Source organism: Prionailurus bengalensis, chromosome A2 (assembly GCF_016509475.1).
Source record: "Prionailurus bengalensis isolate Pbe53 chromosome A2, Fcat_Pben_1.1_paternal_pri, whole genome shotgun sequence".
Taxonomy (NCBI): domain Eukaryota; kingdom Metazoa; phylum Chordata; class Mammalia; order Carnivora; family Felidae; genus Prionailurus; species Prionailurus bengalensis.
Genome location: NC_057348.1, coordinates 43,230,058 through 43,252,094, shown reverse-complemented (window position 1 = coordinate 43,252,094; position 22,037 = coordinate 43,230,058). Strand labels below are relative to the sequence as shown.

Sequence of the window (22,037 nt, the reverse complement as noted above, 5' to 3'; positions counted from 1 at the left end):
AATCAAGAGTCAGATACTCAAAGGACGGAGCCACCCAGGTGCCCCTTGGCTCCACTGTTTAATGGCTCTTTGAGGGTAAATAATTTTCTTTGGCCCTCTGGGCCTTATTTTACTTAACTGTAAAACGTGGAATGGTATCACTTATCATTTAGGGTTTTTATGAGAGTAAATGTGTTAGTCCATGTAAAAAACTTGGGAATCATTACTAATGTGAACAGAATATCAGGCATTTGCAATAGAGATGAGTCAAATGCTGCATGGGTGTCTTATATATCCTCAGTGGGCTACCACTTTCCCTACACTATCTACAACATTTTTTTTATCCATAATGAATCTAATGAAACTATACCACTTGAAACTCACTAATTACTATATGTCAGGCACTGTGCTAAACCTTTAGATTCATTAATGCCAATCAATCCTCTGAACAACCATAAGAGAAAGAGCTACTATTATTTGCCAGTTTTATAGGTAAGAAAACTGGTGTAGCTAGAGAAGTCAAAAAGTATGTCCCAGTTCGACTAGCTTCAACTTCAGTGGAGCAGTGTTCAAATCTACATGTGCCTGACGGCCAGTGTGAATTCTTCACTACTCCTTCTTCTCTTGAACCAAAAGGGAAAGGTAGATTCTATCTCTACAATGAGAATCTCAGATCTTCTCATGACTGAAAGATGAAGAAGGGGTCGTGAAAACAGGTGCAGGCTGGGGGCAGGATCCAGGAGGCCTTATATTCACATCACTCACCATGTGGGCTTCATCTCAATGACAATCCTGACAACACTGGCAAACTGCTCATCATTTTTTTCCTCAAGTACTGATTTAGAGTAGGAGATAGAGAAATCCTCAGGGCTGCTGAATATTAAATGAAAATCTTAGCGGCGTCATTATAAGATATGTCACCTTACTGCAGGATTCATCTATAAAAGGAATTTATTTTCCCCAAATTTGCCGTCTTCAAGAGAAACTATTTTAGAAATGTTCAGAAGCTGGATGTGAGCATAGTCCACCCTCCAAGAAACAATGGATAGTATTGATTTCTTCCAGCCACTCACACCACCATATGAGTTTATGGGATCCTAAATCAAGAAGCAATTTTTGTTTTTTGACAATGATATAGAAAGTACCTACTTTCTCCATGATAGTATACCTGCTTTATGTGGTTTTTCAATTAAAAAAAAAGGTTCTTCTATTGTTGAGCAGAGTTGTGTATGTTTTAAATTCAAACTTATAAAAATGAATACTTACATATCTTAAATCAAAAAGCAATTCTGCTCTTCTGACATTAATATTTAAAAAGATGATTTCTCCATCTCTTTGTAAGACTTTGTTGAATGCCTCTGATGTAAACATCAGATGTAGACAACATAAAGCACTTTTCCTGAAGAAGGACACTGGTCTAGTACATTTTTGGCCATGTAAAATATACAAGAGTAATACAGCAGCTGAATAGAAGTCCTCAGATATAATACAACAATTTTTAAATGCCACCCATAAGTAGTTTAAAATTCACCTGCACATGAAAGCAACTAAACCTATTGGGAGAAGAAATATATGAAATATGCAAAAAGTTATAATAAAAGAAACGAGGAAGAGGAAGCATTAAAAAAATTTGGAACTGCCAGTATTTCCTTTGTCAAAAAGCCGACACGGCTGTATACAAATACAAAGCATGTGTGTGCATATAAACAGATACATGAATTTATTGCTTTCCCTCTTAATTGATATCACAGGATCATCATCAAAACAGGTAAAAGGAAGAGAATAAAAAAAGATGCCATTTTTGTAGCTATTACTCAGATCCTCTTTTCAAATCTGCTCAAGAGGCAATAAATAATATAAAATTAATTACTGTGCATTCTAAATAAGAATATAGTGTATATACAGACTCAAAATGCCTATATACTGTTTTAAAAGGTCAACAGAAGCAGAACTACTGGTTCTGTTTAGAGTTAAAAATCATACCAAAGAAGATAAGTTTTTTTTTTCAACCAGGAAGAGAAAAAACATTAGCAGATAATATCTTATTTGCAGTAGTATGACTTCTTTTAATATACTGTAGGTTTTATTTTCTTCTGGCTTTAGTAGGTTTTAAACAAGAAAATTAACAGTAAAAGGTTACAGACTGTTTCAGAACATTACATTATTTTACTGTAAAATTTTTCACACATCTACAAAAAGCTAACTTTTTTTTTTTTTGAGAATGAATAGGGAAACCACAGCCACTGGATTTGCATTTTAAAATCTGAGACTCAGTGTCTACTCTGTAGTCTTGGGCAAGTCTCTATCTCCATACAACTCAGGCACTATGAATTAATATCCACATTATTAGAGTTTCATGAAATGCTATTTTCCTTTTAAAATGTTAAGCTTAATTTACACGGGTATATTTTTTATAATGTTAGTAAAATTTTAAAAACCTACATTTTCGCCATGGTTAATATTAAATTATTTGAAGTTGAATAGACTGAATATAGTAAACAATCAGGCTCGCTGATAACTTAGACTATTATAATTTCCTAATATTTTAAATATTTACAAAAACAGAAATATTTTGTTTTCTTGACTGTTTTAGGTGTCTTGCCAATCAACCCTAGGACCCTAATAAAGAAAATCCTTCTAAGTATTTAACTTTTTTAATATGAAATTTGTTGTCAAATTGGTTTCCATACAACAGCCAGTGTTCATCCCAACAGGTGCCCTCCTCAATGCCCATCATCCACCCTCCCCTCCCTCCCACCCTCCATCAACCCTCAGTTTGTTCTCAGTTTTTAAGAGTCTCTTATGCTTTGGCTCTCCCCCTCTTTTTTTAACATTTATTCATTTTTGAGAGTGAGAGAGACAGAGCATGAGCAGGAGAGGAGCAGAGAGAGGGGGAGACACAGAATCTGAAGCGGGCTCCAGGCTCGGAGCTGTCAGCATAGGGCCGGATGTGGGGCTCGAACTCAGAGACTGCAAGATCATGACCTGAGCCGAAGTCGGACGCTAAATTGACTTAGCCACCCAGGAGCCCCTAAGTATTTAATTCTTGTATATTACTCTCATAAAATAGTAAATCTTAACTTCTCTCAAACATTTCAAAACTTTTTAAAATAAAAATTAGTACATTTTTAATACTTTTTGATTTAAACTGCTACCTTTAAAGTCTGATATTTAATTACAAAGATACAAGTCTAACTGGGCAGAGACTCCTCAGAGTTTTAAGTATGACAAGCATTCTACACACACACACACACACACACACACACACACACACACACACACCCCACACACAGAAACCAGTTCTAATTAGCACAGACTCAATCCTAAACTTAACTCAAAGGTATTAGTATCATGGGTTTCATTTGTCATCCATATTTCATTCAAAAACATCCCATGTTAAAAGACTTTTATCCTCTAAGGAGTTTTACTACCTCCAATGAATTTTAACTTTGTGGGGGGCAGAAATCTGAGGACAAAATGTAGGTGCGGGGAGCTAACTTATGTCTTGGGTGATTTTCTGCCATATTACTCACATAGACACAAGGAACCTTAATTATAATTATATTTATGATAACAACTGGAGATTTCAAATTTAAACTCTTCAGATGGAGGTGGATTTTGTAGGTCCTAGTTACTCTTAAACAGTTTCTTGTGAGTCAGTTTTGCAACCGTTGACCCCGGGTACAGCTAACTTTGTTCAGCAAACTCCTCACAGATCAATTAAGTCCATATGTATTTCTTATTATTCTCACATGGCTGGACCACAACTCTTATAAATATTTCTCTGCCGTAGGGGTCACAACTCTGAAATCATGATAATTATACACATTAGCAGCTAATATAAAAACTGAAAGTCTATAGAACAGAAAAGTGTACCATCTGCAGAAATTCACCTGGAGCATGGTCAAACATTACTAAACTATTCAGTGTTTATTACTCCAGAAAAGTTTAAATTCTGGGCCATTTCATTTTGATCCTTTAAAGTCTAAAATATGATTAATGACATATTTAAAAAGCAATCTAATTTTAAGCAGAGGAAAGGTTATTTATTTTTCCCTCTCACAATATACACAATAAAAAGTGGCATTTTTGACATCTACATGAATGGCAACTGCAAATGAATGCTCTTGAATTTTCTATGAATAAATATGCAGTCACATCATAATTATATAGAGAAGTGAATCAATTTAACAGTTAGTTTTCAAATGAACAATGGAAATTTTAAGGAAATAGGTATGCCATAAATATTATTTTAAAGCAAATAAGATATATGATAGTCATTTCTCTAGCTTTCATGTGAAAAAGTACCTACTTATTAACCAGGTCAACCGAGTTTCTCTTACCTACTAATATCATAACGCTTGAGCAAATCAGTGTGGTTTTAATATTATCACCATTAGTGACCACAATGATGTATGCTAGCAAAACAAAATAATCATGCTACAAAACGGAAATCCACATGGTGACACACATTGTAACAATGAAATTATGCTTAAAAAACAGAATTTTTTTGGTTATTTTTTGTACTTCTAAATTGTTCTAAAGGCCAGAGAAACATGTGACAGTCTTTTGGTAGACTCCTAACCAACAATATTTACAACCTGATATAAAATAACATTCAAGACCAAAGTATATTTAAGAAAATCACTTACGATAATTATAAAGGTTTTTGAGAATGAAAAGAAAAAGTCCTCCATATTCTTGACTTGAGTAAATGGGTATCTGTCAAACTGCTCTACTCTTCTCCCTCCAGCTCACCTCAAAGTCCAAAAACAGCACACATGTCTTATATTTTGGACTAGGTTCCAGTTCTAACCAACTCTGCACATATAACACACATCAAGGTGAATATGAATCCAACAAGAGATATCCTGTCAATTTCCTAGGAAAGAAGGAGGTAGGAAAAAAGGCTTGCATTTATAGCACTTAAAATTTTTAAGGATTTGAAAATCCAAAATTAACCACATATAGCTTTCAGAGACAAGCGTATGCCATGAAACTCTTGGTACATATATTTTTTAAAGTTTGTTTGTTTGTTTATTTTAAGAGAGTGAGAGCAGGGGAGGGGCAGAGAGAGAGGGAGTGAAAGAATCCCAAGCAGGCTCTGCGCTGTCAGTTGCCTGGCTTGAACACACCAACCCTGAGATCATGACCTGAGGTGAAATCAAGAGTCAGACGCTTAAGTGACTGAGCCACCCAGGCACCCCGAAACTCTTGGCATATTTTTAATAAGGGTGCATTGATTAGGGGTCTGCAATGTGAAAAATAGGAAGCTTGAAGATACTTCATAGCATTATGTTTTCCTTGTAAAAATTTTGATTGTAAGTGATTGTAACTGTTTTACTTATTTAATGCTCCATGACAAACAACCTCAAAAATTGGTGGTTAAGGGGAACCTGAGGGGTTCAGTCAGTTAAGCATCTGACTTCAGCTCAGGTCATGATCCCGTGGTTTGTGAGTTCAAGCCCCGCATAAGGCTCTGTGCTGACAGCTCAGAGCCTGAAGCCTGTTTCAGATTCTGTGTCTCCCTCTCTGTCTGTTCCTTCCCCCACTCACACTCTCTCTCTCTCTCTCTCTCTCTCTCTCTCTCTCTCTCAAAAATAAATAAAGATTTAAAAAATTAAAAAAAATGGTGGTTAAAAAAATTCATTATTTCTCACCCACAAAGTCTGGCTTCAGTCAGTTAAATGTGAATTCAAGTAACATATATCATCTCTGGGGTGTTGCAGTGGCAGTTAAATGCCAAAACCCGGGAATGAACCAGTGGGTGAGGTTGAAGGTGGGGAAAATGGGGGAAGGGGTTAAATTTCAGTTATAAGATAAATAAGTTCTGAGGATATAATGCCCTGCAAGGTGACTATAGTTCAGAATACTGCATTGTATATTTCAAAGTTGCCAAGAGAGTAGATCTTAGAAGTTCTCACTATAAAAAAAGAAAAAAAATGTGACTATGTGAGGTGATGGATGTATTAACTAACCTTATTATGATAATCATTTTGCAAAATACACATATATCAAAATATGTTGCACAGATTAAAATAACATGTTATATGCCAGTTATAACTAAAGAAAGCTGGAAAACAAAATGCAATATGTAGAAAGTGTACTCAGTAACATGCATACTTGATATTTGATTTTGCATTTGTTGTCTGTGCTGTGTCTGCTTAAAGTAGATTATACTGACATTTTCTGAAAATAAGTCATTGGATAAAATGAGCAAGAGCTCCTGTTTTAAAAAAAAAAAAGAAAGAAAAGAAAGATTTAGAGATTATTTTTTCCTGAAGCATAACCCGATTTATAAATGTCATGATTCTAAACCAGAAATAAAACAAGTTTGTTTGATGGCTTTTATCTTATTATTAAATATGCCAAACAAAGTGTGAATATATTCCAGTCTAAATCAAACAAAAGAATGTATTTCTAAAATACTGTTAGGCAAATCCAAATATCCCACCTCATTATTTTCTTCCAAAATAAAATGGGATCATGTATGAACACAATAAGTTATATGAAGTTAAATGCAGTTTAACAAAAAAATGAGAAGCTCTTCTTCTGAGCATCTGGAAAACCAAGTTATGTATCTCACATTCTTTCAGCTATCTGAATAAGAAATTATCATACACGTCACATGGACAGTCTATTTCTCTGTAATTTATAAATTGTTGCCAAATCCAGAGATGTTTATAATTACAGCTTTACCCTCAAAACTATTTCCTATACCTATGTGCACTTCTGAATTGTCTTCATCTGCCAAATCTCTGAAAGATCATAATAAACATCAACTTCAAAGATAGGTCAAATACAATTTGTAGTTCTATAATAAATAACTACCTAAATTTTCCGATTGCTTCATCATGGACTAGATTACTGTGGTTGCCAAGGGCAGAGACATAAATTTAAGCTCAACATTAATTATCATTTTAATATGACTTATTTTGTACACCATTAGATTTAGATGACACTGTAATAGTATACTTGGAATAAGCACAAATGTATTTAACTTTATGTTTCTCTAGTAGAATCTACATTCATTAATCAAGCATGTGTTGAGTACCCACCGCATGCTAGACCGTGACCTAGGTGCATGACCTATATAAATTTGAAAACATAGTCCCTCTCCTTAGTACACTTCAAATGTATTCATTTAGACTTTATGATCTAATGCACAATCTATGTTAAATATGGATTTAATTATATTAAGACTAAGAACAGTAATTGTACACCCCCTTATAGTTACAAAAACATACTTGGAAACATTAACTCATTCAGTTTTCATGTAGTCCTTTGAATTTTTGGAAGCCAAATGTATGTATGTACATACAAACAGAGGTTCAGGGAGTATTTCACACATTTTACGAGGTTTCATGCTTAAAATGCTGTCATATTATAAACTTGGAAAAAAGTTTGAGACATGTATGAAAATTAAGGGTGATCTCCTTGATGTGTGATGAACTTCTTGAGCATGAGAAAAAATGTACAATCTCAATGGAAAAATGGGCAAAGGATATGGGCTGACCTTAATAAAAGGAATAGATACAAACATGCATGAAATATTCAGACCATATTTATGGAAAAAGGGTTATTTACAGCAATATTAGAACATAGTTTATTTGTGTGTTTATTTTGCCAATCCAATAGGAGAGTACTCAAAATTAATAATATGTAATGTTGGGGTACCTGGATGGCTCAGTCAGATGCTTAACTGACTTTGGCTCAGGTCATGATCTCAGTTTGTGAGTTTAAGCTCCAAGTCAGGCTCTGTGCTGACAGCTCAGAGCCTGGAGCCTGCTTCAGATTCTGTGTCTCCCTCCCTCTCTGCTCCTCACCACTCATGCTCTGCCTCTCTCTCCTTCAAAAAAAAATAAACATTAAAAAAATTTTTTAATAATATGTACTGTTTACAAGTGTGTGGCAAGGGGAACTCAGGTGCCTGGAAGCACAGATGGAACTGTCTTTCCAAAGGACAATTTAGTAATATGCATGCTAACATATTTAAAATAATACATGCTATTGGAGCACATGAATGGCTCAGTTGGTTAAGCATCTGACCTCTGATTTTGGCTCAGGTCATGATCTCACGGTTTATGAATTTGAACCCTGCATCAGGCTCTGTGCAGACAGCTTGGAGCCTCCTTGGGATTATTTCTCTCCCTCTCTCTCTGCCCTGCCTCCCATCAAAAATAAATAAATAAACATTTAAATATAAAATAAAATAACACATACTATTTAACACTGAAGTTTTAATACTAGGGATTTATTTTTAAAAAACAATCAGAGGCATATGTAAAATACTCAGGAAAAAAATATTCAGGTATAGGCATATAGTCATCATAACATTTTTCGTAAGTAGAAAATAGTTCTAAAAAGCTAAATACTTGATGATACATTATTTGTTTGAGAAAATTTACGGACACCCATCCAGTGAAATATCCCTCGGATTCAGGAGAATATTGATGATTACTCAAAATGCTCACAGCATGTTAATTTACAAGAACAAGTATAAAATAGAACATATAGATTCATCTCAATGTTGTATTTTATACATTCATGCACATGCACAAAAAATGACTGAAAGGATTCTATATCTTGAGTGACATGACAATATTAATGTGTATATTTTGCTGCGGTCTCCAAATTTTGTATAATAAAGGTATATAACTTTTATAATCTGAAAAAAGATTAAAATAAATTATATTCTTGATCCATTTGATACAGTTGTATATTTATTCAAAGAAAACAAAAACATAAATTTGAAAAGATAAGAAAACCCCTATTTTTATCACAGCATTATTTACAATAGCCAAGATAAAGAAGGAACCCAACTGTCCATTGATATATGAATGGAAAAGACTTGATACACACACACACACACACACACACACACACACACACACATACACACATACACACACTGTGAAACATTACTCAGTCATAAAAAAAGAATGAGACCAAGACAAAACAAAACAAAAAACAAACAAACACAAAAAGAATGAGATCTTGCCATTTGTGACAACACGGACGGACCTACAGGGAATTATGCTAAGTGAAATAAGTTGGACAGAGAAAGACAACTACAATTTCAATTTCTATGGAATATAAAACACAAATGGACAAAGAAGCAAACCACAAAACAGACTCTTAAATACAGAGACAATCTGGTGATACCTAGAGGGGAGATGGGTAGGGGGTTGGGTGAAAAAGGTAAAGGGGATTAAGAGTACAAACTTCCAGTTATAAAATAAGTAAGTCATAGAGACGAAAAGTACAGATTAGAGAATATAGTCAGTAATATTGTAAAGACATTGTAGAGCGACAGATGGTGTCTATGCTTGTTGTGATGAACACTAAGTAATGTATGTAATTACTGAATCAGTATGTTATATACCTGAAACCAATGTAACATTGCATGTTAATTCTACTTCGATAAAAAATAATTAAAAATAAGTAAATAAATGATATCCTGTTTGTTTTTTATTTTCCTCACTTGCTATATAGAGTAATTTTCCAAAGTTAGTTAAAATTTGATGTAGTTTGCAAATTATGAACAGATCTCACCATTTCAGTAAGTCCGTAAGTACCATTTAGTTGATGAAAATGAGTAACTTCAGGTAAAGGAGTTGGGACATGTGATTAGAAAATTATGTGAAGGTTTATATACTATGAGATGCTACTTTTTGCTAATACATCCTTTTTTTAGGCAGATTATGACTTTTTTGCATAACCTAGAATGCATCACTATCTATCACTATCAAGGGATAATTATTATTCCGAGCAAATACTTAGCTCTTTTAAGTAGTCTTTTGGTGTTTATTGCTGTATCATGTTATTTTATTCTAAAAAGTTATCATGGAATTAGATAATATATTAATTTCTAATGCTCATTTATTCAGTAAGTTATAAAATTAACAATGTTGCCATCTAATTTGTAGATATGAATGTTTAATTGAGTTCAAGAGCACATGTTAAAATTTGAAATTCACAATAGCAGGACTCTATACTGCCTTGTTCAGAATTAAATGTCCCAATGCCTGGAATAGCATCAATCACACCATAATTATTCAGTCAATATTTCTGAAATTAATTAATATAATAAAATCACTGTCTACTGTGACTTGGGCACTGGATATACAAAGAAGAAGTCAGAATCCAAGTATGCTAGATCTGAGATGTTAGGAGACAGCACAACCAATGGGAATAAAACAAGTTAAAATATGACTCAAACTTCTATGACTACCATGTGTTAAAAGAAAAAAAAAAACACTGAGGAAAAAAGCCTTTAAAACTATGTTTATAAGACAAGAGCAATAATTAACTTACAGATCATAATTTTCAATCATCTATAAAGGTGAGATTAACAAATTTTGGTGCCCTGAAATGCTATTTAATTAAGCTTTAAAATTACCTTTATTATTGTTTATTAACAGTACGTTTTATTTAATTGTAATATTAATACTGGTAATTAAATATGTTAAATTATTGATCAAAGTTAACTAGAATTTTTGGATAAACTGGGGTGATTTCATGCACAAATGAAAGCACGAAATAAATAATATCCAGTGGCTAAAACTGTGAGAATGGAAAAAAATATTTTAGAACATCCAAAGATATATTTATGAATCTTGATATTTCAGTGGCATAAAATGATTTGTTGTTGTTGTTCCATGCTTCTCTGTGAAAAACATTACCTTTATCTCATAAGTAAAGAAGTCACTAACAGTGAAAGGAAGTGTCTCAAGTATTGCACAGATAAGGGATGTATGTGTTGTGTAAATATATGAAAACTTCTATTTGGCTTTCTTTGTTGAACTACACATGGAAAAAAGGTGATTTTGCCTTTTAAATTCCAGCCTCTTTCTATAATAAAGTTGTTTCTGTCATTACATAATCTCTCTGAACATCTTATGACAAAGATGGAAGGAGAGGGAAGTCAGCAAACAAAAAGCTTTCCTTCCCCACCAAAGTTCCCTGTATCTTGACAGAAAGATGCAGATAAAAGCCTCATTCTTCTGTCTACAAACCAAAGAGGCACAGTTTGCACAAAATATCAACTTAAATTACATGTAGTATACCCACGATGTCAATTTTAGGAGAATTTGTGAATACACACTTTTGTGTTAACTTAGAGAGAGGAATGTCTGAATTAGTTTATCTGTCAGCAGTACAGATTCACAATTAAGCATGTTTAAGAATTCGCTGGCTAAAATTAATTCCTAGAGAAAACATCTTCATCTTATACTTCAAAACAAAATTAACTTAAAAAAAAAAACTACCTTGTATGAATACTTGAGGAACTGTAACCTTTTCATCCCTAGAAAACTTTAAGGACTTTCTTTAATTTACTCTTATATCAGCCAATAGAAAATTAGCATCATGTCTGATTTCTGACCTTCTCTTTCATTTATTGCTTTTTACTGATTGCAGGACTTTGACACATGCTAGAGACGAAAATTATGTTCTTTTGCCAAGAGCTCTATTCCAGCAAGTATATTATACTCCTGATATTTACAAAGATCTACAAAAAAGATCTACAAAAAAACAAAACAAAACAAAAGACTACAAAAGTCTCCTGACACTTCCCCTTTATCATACAAATGTAAGAAGCCAAATCAATTAAACTTTGAAATTATGGACAAATAAAAGCATTGAAAACAAAATGTCCATATTGGCCTCTTACATACAAGGGTGATAAATTACTAGGAACTTTGTAAAATGTCTTCTTTGAGTTTCTCCTTCCACCTTTAAAAGAACACTAAAAAAAAGTTGTGTTTTTTTTTTAAATCCATCCAATATTCTCACTTTTAATCAACAGAAGTCATCTAAAGAAAGAATGGTCCACTTAGCAATCAGCTTGACTCTGTTACGAGGAATTACTGTGCCGACAAACATTTTGAATAATTTCCTCTACATTTTAAGAATTTGTACACCATTAAACCTAAGGAATTAATATAGTTACCACTCCTAGAGGTTATGTAAACAACACCTACTGGCCAGCCCTTCTAACTAAATTCTGGAGTGTTTCCTAGCATATTTTCTCATTGAATGAACTGTCCTTTTGGACTAAACCAAGTATATTGATACATTAAATTAATATTTGAGGAATTAATGGAAAGAAATATACAACTGACCTTACCTATATCTTATAAGCTAATGTGATGATCTAGCAAACAACTGAAAAATTAAAGAAAACCATCTTTAATTTCTGTGAAGAATCTTATTTTAAACCTAGCATTAACTTGTGGTTCAAGGTTATGGAATGACTGTATGCCTTGATCCCTGCAGCACAACTAAACTGATAGAAAACAGACCAAAAGAAATATATGAAGACATAATACTACCAGAAGAAAATAAAGTACCAGCAAGTCAGAAAGCCTGATGACCTCCTAATAGATGGAAAGCATATGAGGAAAACTGCAGTCAACATGGCAGTATATGATACTATGCAATATGATACAGAAAGGTATCATTTTTGTATAGAATGTAATATATCAAATCCTGTATGTCTGTGTGTGTGTGTGTGTGTGTATATATATGTGTGTGTGTGTGTGTATATATATATATATATATATATATATATATATAAAATCAAGGCTATAAATGAGAAAGATAAATTGTAAGAGAACCAAAATAAAGAAGAAAATCAAAGTTAAACTGGTGAGGCTCCAAAATGAGGAAAAAATCTCAGAGTTAGCTGTAATGACCCAAGGAAAAGAGGGCCCTCCATTAAAAAGGAAACTGTCAAGGATTCTGCTTATCTGCTAGAAAGAAAGGGTCTTGCAGAGGGAGGCGGAACATCAAGTTTTTGCCAAGCTTAGTTCTAGGGCCAAATTTATTCTATATGTATGTTAAGGTAATTTTAGGCTAAAAATGAACACAGAAACTAGTACCAAATGGGGAAATGACAACAACTCTAGAGGCAAAAGTGAAGCAATGCCACAGAGAAGCATCTTCAATTCTGATAATGCTGGTCTCTCATTGAAATTGACATCTGCTGAAGATGAATCTGTCATAAAAGGAGATGACAAACACCAAAAAGAATAAACCACCATGAGGGAAATTCAGCAGACATACGTAATGAAGTAATTTGTCTGTAAAAAAATCAACTTTAAAATAAGAGAATTATTAAAATAAAAATTATTAAAATAAAAAAAAAACTTTAAAATAAGAGAATTTTTAAAATAAGCAATAGAAATTACAGAAATCCAAAATATTTGCTGAAAAGAAAAATAAATTTATGAAGTACAAGGGAGAGGAAAACACAGAGAGAAACACAAAAAAGAAAGGTATGAAAATAAATAAAACAAGTCAAAGACAGAAGAAAAGAAGAAGGTTCAAATACTTAATGAGCATCTTGGATAAAAGAGAGATGGAAAAGAGATAGGAGTAAATATATAGTAGCTGAGAATTTTTCAAAATTGAAGTTAGACATATTTAGGAGCTTGTCGACGCCAGAATGGTATATATTTAAAACAAATCCACACCTACGCACATTGTAATAAACCCAAAGATGTCATTGCAAAGAGGAATTTTTAAAATCTACCAGAATGAAAGAAAGACAAATATATCTTCAAAGATGTCATAGTTAGACTATGAGCAGTCTTCTCAGGAGCTAAATTATATTCCAGAAGAGCAGTGAACAGAATATGCACAAAATGTTGAGAAGAAAGTTAACAAGGTTAACTTGGAATTCTAGAATCAACTGCATTATTATTTAAAATGTGAGTAAAGTAAGTAATTTTTAGAAATATAAATTGTAGGAGCATTTAAGACCGTTTCTATAATGACCTTCAAATGGTCTTCAGTACACACGAAATGAACCTAGGAGATGTATGTATATGCACTAAGAAGAAATGGTTAATAAGCAACTCAGAAAAACATGTCATAAATCTAAATAAACGTTGACAAAAAGTGTTAGGAGAAGTTTAAAAATAAAGTGAAAATAAAAGAGTAGCAACATGGACATTGACAGAAATATCTTGGAGGAAATTTAAACAAGCCATTGTCCTGTTTGTAAAAAGGATAGCTACATTATCTTTTGCTTTATTAGAAAAAACAAAGTTTCATTTTTTTGTTAAAATATGTATGTTCACTAAAATGTAATAGAGTATCTGATTTCTAAGCTAGTAAAAATCGCAAAAAAATGAGTATAGAATGCTTCATACACCCAATAAAAGTCAGTCAATAAGTACAATAAAATAAACTGTTGAAAAATATCTTTGGCGGGGCGCCTGGGTTGCTCAGTCGGTTAAGCATCTGACTTCAGCTCAGGTCACGATCTCCCAGTCCTTGAGTTCGAGCCCCGCGTTAGGCTCTGGGCTGATGGCTCAGAGCCTGGAGACTGCTTCCAATTCTGTGTCTCCCTCTCTCTCTGCCCCTCCCCTGTTCATGCTCTGTCTCTCTCTGTCTCAAAAATAAATAAACGTTAAAAAAAAAGAAAAAAAAAGAAAAATATCTTTGGCAAGTGGGACTAGAAATATGTGGGAAGATATCAATTTTTAAATTTTATTATCTTTCCTATCAGATCAAATTTTATTATTGTTTCCAGCTTCACAGATTACTTTTTTAGGATTTTAAAATTTTAATAAGAAAAAAACCCAGAAAAAACAAAACCATTACCAACAGGAAAGAAATCACAAATATTTTTTGATGGTTTTCTTTGGAGAAAGGGATTATGGCTTATTCTTTTCTTCTGTTTTTCTGTATATTGTTTTTATAATGAAAAAATTAAATAAACCATTTTTATTGATTACCTCTGATTGCTTGGTGCATGCAGAAATACCATTTCTATTTTTAGGCTATGTGAATTTGAAGGCCAGCATGTCTGAATCTTGTCACAAGATTCCCTGAGCTCCCTTTTCATATCTAACTATAATTTACACCTCCAAATTTAATTCTCTATTAATTACCCAGTATAATTGATGAGATGATGCTTATAATATTCACTTTTTTATTGTTTTATATCATATTTTCTCAGTCAATCCCAAGGCTCATAGACAAATGTTGTAATAGTAACACTAATATAAAAATGATCAAACAACTAATACAAAGTGCTTATTAATTTCAAAGCCTTCTCCCAAGGTATTTTTCACACATTAACCTATTTATTCCTCTTGCTTTGATTGTGAAGTCAGGTCTACTATTATCTCCATTATGGACAGGAAACAGGGGTGTCGAGAGGCTAAGTTACTTTCTTGAGACCACAAACCTATCCTGTGCCAAATGTAGAGACGAGCAAGTATATAGCTGATGTATGATCCTTCTGCCTCCAGAAGCTGGTGTCACTTTATACATACTAGAGAGGATGGAATATCTTTTACCAGTAAGATCATGTGTTTTCTAATTCATAGGACACGTCATTCTCTTATGGCTTCTTTAAAAAAATCTCAATATCTAAGCGATTTTATTCATATATTCATTTAATTGGAAGCTTGTTACGTATAAATTTTATGCCCACCAAATTTATGTCATAAAATATTTGAGACCCCTAATTTTGATTCATGCTACTAGGACCCTAATTCACTCTAAATTACCTTAGGATTCTTTGTAAGATAGTTAACTAGGCCATAGACTTCATCACTAAAAACTGACAGGAAAATTGAAGAATAAGAGAATAAAAAAGGAAAATATAATCATAATAATAAAGAATAAAAGAATAATAAAAGAGAGCCCAATGACTGCTTTTTGTCCTTCTCTAGTATACCCTATTATGCCTTCATCATAACAAGTATTTAATGCTAGAATATATAGTGTAGACAAACATGATTTTGACTAGAATAGTTCTTGTCAATATGAATAATGGGAATAATTTAATTTTCTAATGAAATTTCCATTTGAAAGAATTCTTCTAAGCTGAAAGATTTTTATTTAAAGTTCATTTAAGAGATTTTTATTCCTCTATTGTTCTACAGAAACAAAAAACAGAAAGAAAAACATAGTGATGTTGATGGGATGCAAAATCAAAGTAAAAAACCTTCTGTGTTTAATAAAAATGTAAGTGAGTACAACCCCAAAACATAGATTCTGAAGCACAATTCCACTGCTGCCAAATACTAAAAACAAACAAACAAAAAAACAAGCAAACAAAAACATGGACCTCCATGAAGTAGGTGGATGGAGTCATACAGGAAAGCTGGCAAGTATTTTCTCCCTTATTTACTTTTAGGAGGATACAGATTATCCCCAAACATGCCAGGTTATACTCCCTTGCCCGCACACATGGACAGATTCCCTCATTATCACATCTCCCACCACAATGGTACGTGGCTCTACAATGTGTTACAATCACTGAACCTACAATGATACATCACTATCACCCAAAATCCATAGTTCACACCAGGGTTCACTCTTGGTATGGGATATTCTATGGGTTTAGACAAATACACAGTGACATGCATCTACCATGATAGTATCACACAAAATTGTTTCAATGCCTTAAAATCCTCTGTGCTTTCTCTATTCATCCCTTATGCATACATTTTTAAGTAAAAAGAAGATAAAGGGGAAAAATCTAAGAAAAATGCAATTGAAAAGTATAAATCTCAAGAAGAATCAGCCATAGTTTGAGCAAAGTGCTTAGGCAATTACTCTTATAGGAATTAAATATCTCTAAAATATAATCTTTCTGTATATATTTTTAAAAATAAAAATCAAAGTGAACTAAAAAAGTAGAACATTAAAAATAAAATGGGATAATATGATAGATGTGGAAGACAGAAAAATGAGATCCAACATGCTCATAACTGGTGACCCTGAAGAAAAGGAACAAACGATTTAACAGTAAAAACAGAATGTAACAACAACAAAATTGAAATATAAAAATGAAAATCAATGGGGGACACCATGTTCAAGCAAACTGATAAAGACTGACTAACTCTAGGACATACTCTGGCAAAACGCACACACACACACACACACACACACACACACACACAGCATCATGTAGACACTCATTAGAAAGAAGCAACTTATATTCAAGATGGAAACCCCGTACACATCTAATAACCAGTGGATAGCAACATTCAGTATGGCAAGAATCTCCAGCATTGTTTCCAATAATTACAAGTTTCTAAAGGAGAAAATATGTCTGATTCAAGAAAGATTAATGTGTCTTCCATGTATAAGGCAAAAGAAGAAAATGTTCTATGTAGGCACACAGACAATATACCATCTATGACTATTTCTTTGGTGGCGGGGTACTACTTAACACTGAAATCCAATAACCCAAGAAATAATTCAAAATTAAGAATAGAGGAATGATGAATTATGCAGTAATTGGTAAGGACTGAGGTTTTTCAAATTCCAAGTAAGTCTAACCAACACTGTGTGAATTAAACCAGAATTAAAATACCATAAATCTCAATAACATAAAACTGATAATACAATTGAAGTTCAGGTGGTGTATGTAAGGGAAATAACCATAAAATACATGTGCTAATTTCTTTAAATATCATATCGAAGACTTTACAAGAGATTGTTTAATATTTAAAAATGCATCCTATGAATAGTGACTTCAAACTATTAATACTTTCATAATTCTTGTTCTTACCTCGAGTGCTTTTATTATGGACCTAATATCTCCTTTGGGAAAAAACAAATACCCAAAATTTAGCAATTTCTTCAGTTTCATATCGGCTCATTTTTTTCCTATTTAATCCAAATCTAAAATAAACTCAATACTTTTTTTAAAGGGTAGGGTAAGATCATATTCTTTTAAAAGAACATCTATTATCTATCTATCTATCTATCTATCTATCTATCTATCTATCTATCACTGATCACATTATCAAAATGTTTATTTTCCCAAAACAAATGAAAAAGTATTCTTCTAAAGTTTCTCTCTCTGTGCGTCTCTCTCTGTCTCTGTTTCTCTCTCTCTCTCATTTTGTTATTAGAATTTAGGCACAGGATGTCTCCAATATCTTGACTGTTATTTACAGGTGACAGGATTTTGTTTTTGAACACTTGTGTTTAGCTTGTTTAGCTTGAGTTATTTTTAAGGAGTATAGCTTCTGCTGCTGAATTCTAATTAATATGGTGTTAAAATATATACATAAGTAAAAAAAATATTTCATAACCCTCTTCCTTCCAATAAAATAATTAAAAAGGTACAAATTTACTTTTATATTACTATTTTCAGTTATCAAAAACACAAAAGCATACAAACAACTTAATACACTTCATATTCTTTTCCCAAGATAATTGATTCTTTTTTTTCTAAACTTAAACCAAATATGTACTAATTCTCCAAATGACAATGTGAATTTGTTTTCATTAGAGAAAGTTACATGGAGAATACTAAACAAACTATTCTGGCACTTAACTAGAAATGTTCAAAGGAAGTAATGCAATGGCAGTTTATAAATGAGTAGTTTTTTAGCTAAGATGTGATAAGTTATGCATTTATACAACCTCATACAAAGCCTTATAAAAAGTGTAGATTTATATACTTGACATCTTTGGATTGCATAGCCATGATATTGCTTTAAAAAAATCATGGAAGTATCAAAGATGAAAAGACTCTGTGTTTCTGTTTGTGATACAAATCATGACAGTATTTTGTGTGTGTGTATTTTGTGTAGGTTTACACATGTGTGTGTGGGGGGGTGAGGTATGGGAGAGTGTGCTTAAATATATTATTATCTTATAAAATACAAGGCACATATATTGATAAAAGCTTTAACAACAATAATGAAAGATAAACCCATCAGATACATGAAGATTGTTCAAAACTAGAAATTCAATATTCAACATATGGCTCTTTCTCTTAGAAAGATTTTTAAAAACATTGCCACTGTAGATCAGCTTATGAATACCTCATTTTCCAAATTGATTCTATGTAATTCTACTGTTCTCCCTATTTTTTCTCTCCATATAACTTCTGTTTACTCATTCTGTGAATATTTCTCAGAGGACATAGTCAGGATGCTGATTATTTAAACATAAGTAGTTTTCAATTGGAAAAGCAAGTACTATGAATTCCAATTTCTCCCCAAACCCCCAAAGTTGATAGTATTCCGTTAACATAATGGGCTATACGTGGCTAATCTCAGAGCTCTTATAAGTTTTGTTCCCAAGTCATCAACTTCTGAAACTTTTCATAAACTATTACAGGTACCTTAATACTGACAAGCTTACCTATTGTAAATGAAAAGAAGCGATTATCAGGAAGCTGGGTGCGAAGCAAAACGCCAGAAAAAATTTGGTGGCGTCATGTGACCTCCAGTCTTGCTTTACTCCCCTCCAGGGAGCGAAATCCCTCCCCCAGGAAACTTTTTACAACCATTCCTTTAAATCATCTGTTGGCCAATGTAAACCCCACCCCTCTACCCTACGATGAAAAAAAATTAGCAATCACATTTTCTCATTTGCCGTTACAGAAAGGGCGTGAAGCCATCTGAAAGTACCAGAATTAGCACTGTCATCCCGTCTTGCCCATTAGTTTTACTGCAGCAAAGACTAGTGAAACACTGAAAAATGTACCTGTAGTCTCTCTGTCCCTGGTTTGATCCTAAGCTCCCCAGAATACAGATTCAATACATTTTCTCTCACGAGGAATAAATGCATTTTAAGCATCAACATCATAGAAACATAGCATAAATAAAGCAGTGACTTCTCCCCCAACCCCAGCTTTTACCTGTTATGCTAATACAAAGACATTGAGAGGAAGAAAAGCCGCAGCTTGCCCAGCAAAATTCTCAATGCAGCAGACAGCACAATTTTGTACTTACAGATCTTACCAGGGAAATGTCTCGGGATCTTTACAATTTTTCTGCAGAACTCTGTTTCAAGCTCTCAGCCAGGCATGCTGTGCATCCAGGCAGAACCAAGCCGTATGGAATGTCTATGCAGCTGGGAGATAATGGGACTCTTTTTCCCAGCTGGGACCGCAAGCCTTTTATCCACTGAGTATTGCGTGGCTCTTCTCTGGTCTTAAGCATGAAATACGCTCCTCTCCTGCTGCATTCCTGACGGAACCTAGACAATTAGTTCTTGAGGCACATGTGCAAATCCCCCGTTTGGAATATTCAAAAGGAAAATTCTCCCTAGACTGAAAAAGCAGCTCTATCTTCACCATCCTTCACAGAATCAGACAGAGCTGAGAACAGCTGCCATTCCAGTGGCATGAAAGATTAAACTCACCCTCCCCTTTCTTTGACTACAGATAGTCACTCCTGTTGGGTCATCAGAAAATCTCCTTTATTGAAAACTGGGTCAGGCTAACTACTTATTAGGTTTCCAATAGGAAAGGAAGTAATTTTTTTTTCTTCCTCTGGTCTCACTGCATTGTCATTTGCAAGCAAAGATTAAGCCAGTCAAGGGTCTGCACTGATTTAGACTGTATTCAAACATAAGTAAGCTTTCTGAAGCACACCAGTGACTCCTGCTACTAGTTAAGGTGAAGAGAAAGGGGAAATAGAATCAAAGGGTCTCATGCACTGTCACTAAATCCTTTCTAAAACACATTTTAAAAATATGTGCAGGAGGCTTCTAAAAGATAGAGAAGTGTGTAAAGAAAGTGGAGTCAAGTCCAAAAGAGTATTGCTGTTCTCCTAGGTAACATACTTATAATCTCCAGAGCCCAAGAACAAGTGTGCATGTGTCTGCAAAACAACCCTGTAAAGAAGAGAATGCTGTGCTTCACACCCAGCCTTACAAGTAAACTTTAAGTATGTCTGGGTCTTGTTATTGGTTTGGAAGGGGCTAACTTTTTACTGGAAAAAAAGCTAACAATAACAACAAAAGCTAATGATAAGAAAAACAGTTGCAAACACACAGAGACACTAACCCATATGAACATGGCTACAACATGAGAGCAGAATAATGTCTTGGACTTATTTTCATGTCATAATGAAAAGAACTTCCATTCTCAGCCTCCAAGAGAAAATGGATACGGGGAAAGTAAGTCCACAAATCAAATGTGAATAAATCAAAAGATATCCTTCAGACTCAGTTTGTTTTTATCTGATGAGCCATAAGGTTTCTACGGCTACATTTCATGATTACCTCCTATGAATCTCCATGATTACATTCTTCTGTAAATATATCAGTCATGGACCTCATTTCTACACAGGGTCCAACCACCATCATCAGAGGCTTGAGAAACAATTAATGCTTCTTAACACTAGGTGAACTCAAAATGAGTTCTAATTCATGAGAAAGCAAACTGGATGAATTATTTTATAGTTATAAAATGTGTCCTAACTGAATGTCTATTTTTTTTAATTAAAAGTATCTCTGCCTCTTTTAAAATCACAGTACTATTTATTTATAAAAATGCCAAAATACCTAATTTTTCTACTAGGTATGAGAAAAATAGTCCCAACATGGCGGGTTTTTCCTTGAATAGGAACTCATTCACTTTAAAGGACACTCCTTTAGTTAAATCTCCAACACTCTGGGGCCTCTGGGTGTCTCAGTCAGTTAAGCATCTGACTTCAGTTCAGGTCATGATCTCACAGTTTGTGAGTTTAAGCCCCGCTTCCTGCTCTGTGCGGATACTGTGGATTCTGTCTGGGATTCTCTCTCCCTCTCCCCCTTCCCAAAACAAATAAAAGAAAAAAAATAAATCTCCAACACTTCTACCCCATATTCAAAGACTGTTGATGGCTTTGATAACTTATTTCACTGATAAGAAAATAAGAATCAAAAGAGAACTTCAGTAGCTCCTACCATTACATCTAGTCACAGGTGCGCACCCATACCCACAAACTCTGCCTTCACTCGTTCTGCTCTGGGTAAACCACACTCCTTCCTCAGGCCAAGCTCTTCATTGTGCTCTGGTTGCAGTGCTGTCTTACATACTCAAGGGACTGTTGCAGGTATGCGTCCTTCTCTCTTCAGAATCAACAGGTCTCCCTTTTGTATCATTATAGCAAACAGATTTGCTATTTCGCCCATCTTAAAATCAACAACCTTTTTGACCTCACATGTTCCTCCAGTTAACACTCCATTTCCTTGCTTCTTTTTTACGTTAAAACTTCTTTTTTTTTTAATTCTTTTTTCAACGTTTATTTATTTTTGGGACAGAGAGAGACAGAGCATGAACGGGGGAGGGGCATAGA

The 22,037-nt window shown here is 33.7% G+C and overlaps 1 protein-coding gene across 1 annotated transcript in view; it reads right to left on the bottom strand.

Annotated features, from left to right (window-relative positions):
- LOC122487448 (contactin-6-like) overlaps positions 1-20,206 on the bottom strand; it is a 295,894-nt gene extending 275,688 nt beyond the window's left edge. The window contains 1 exon segment of the mRNA XM_043587958.1: positions 19,704-20,206. The gene's annotated coding sequence lies outside the window, so the exon portion shown is untranslated.
- Between the last annotated feature and the right edge of the window lie 1,831 nt (positions 20,207-22,037).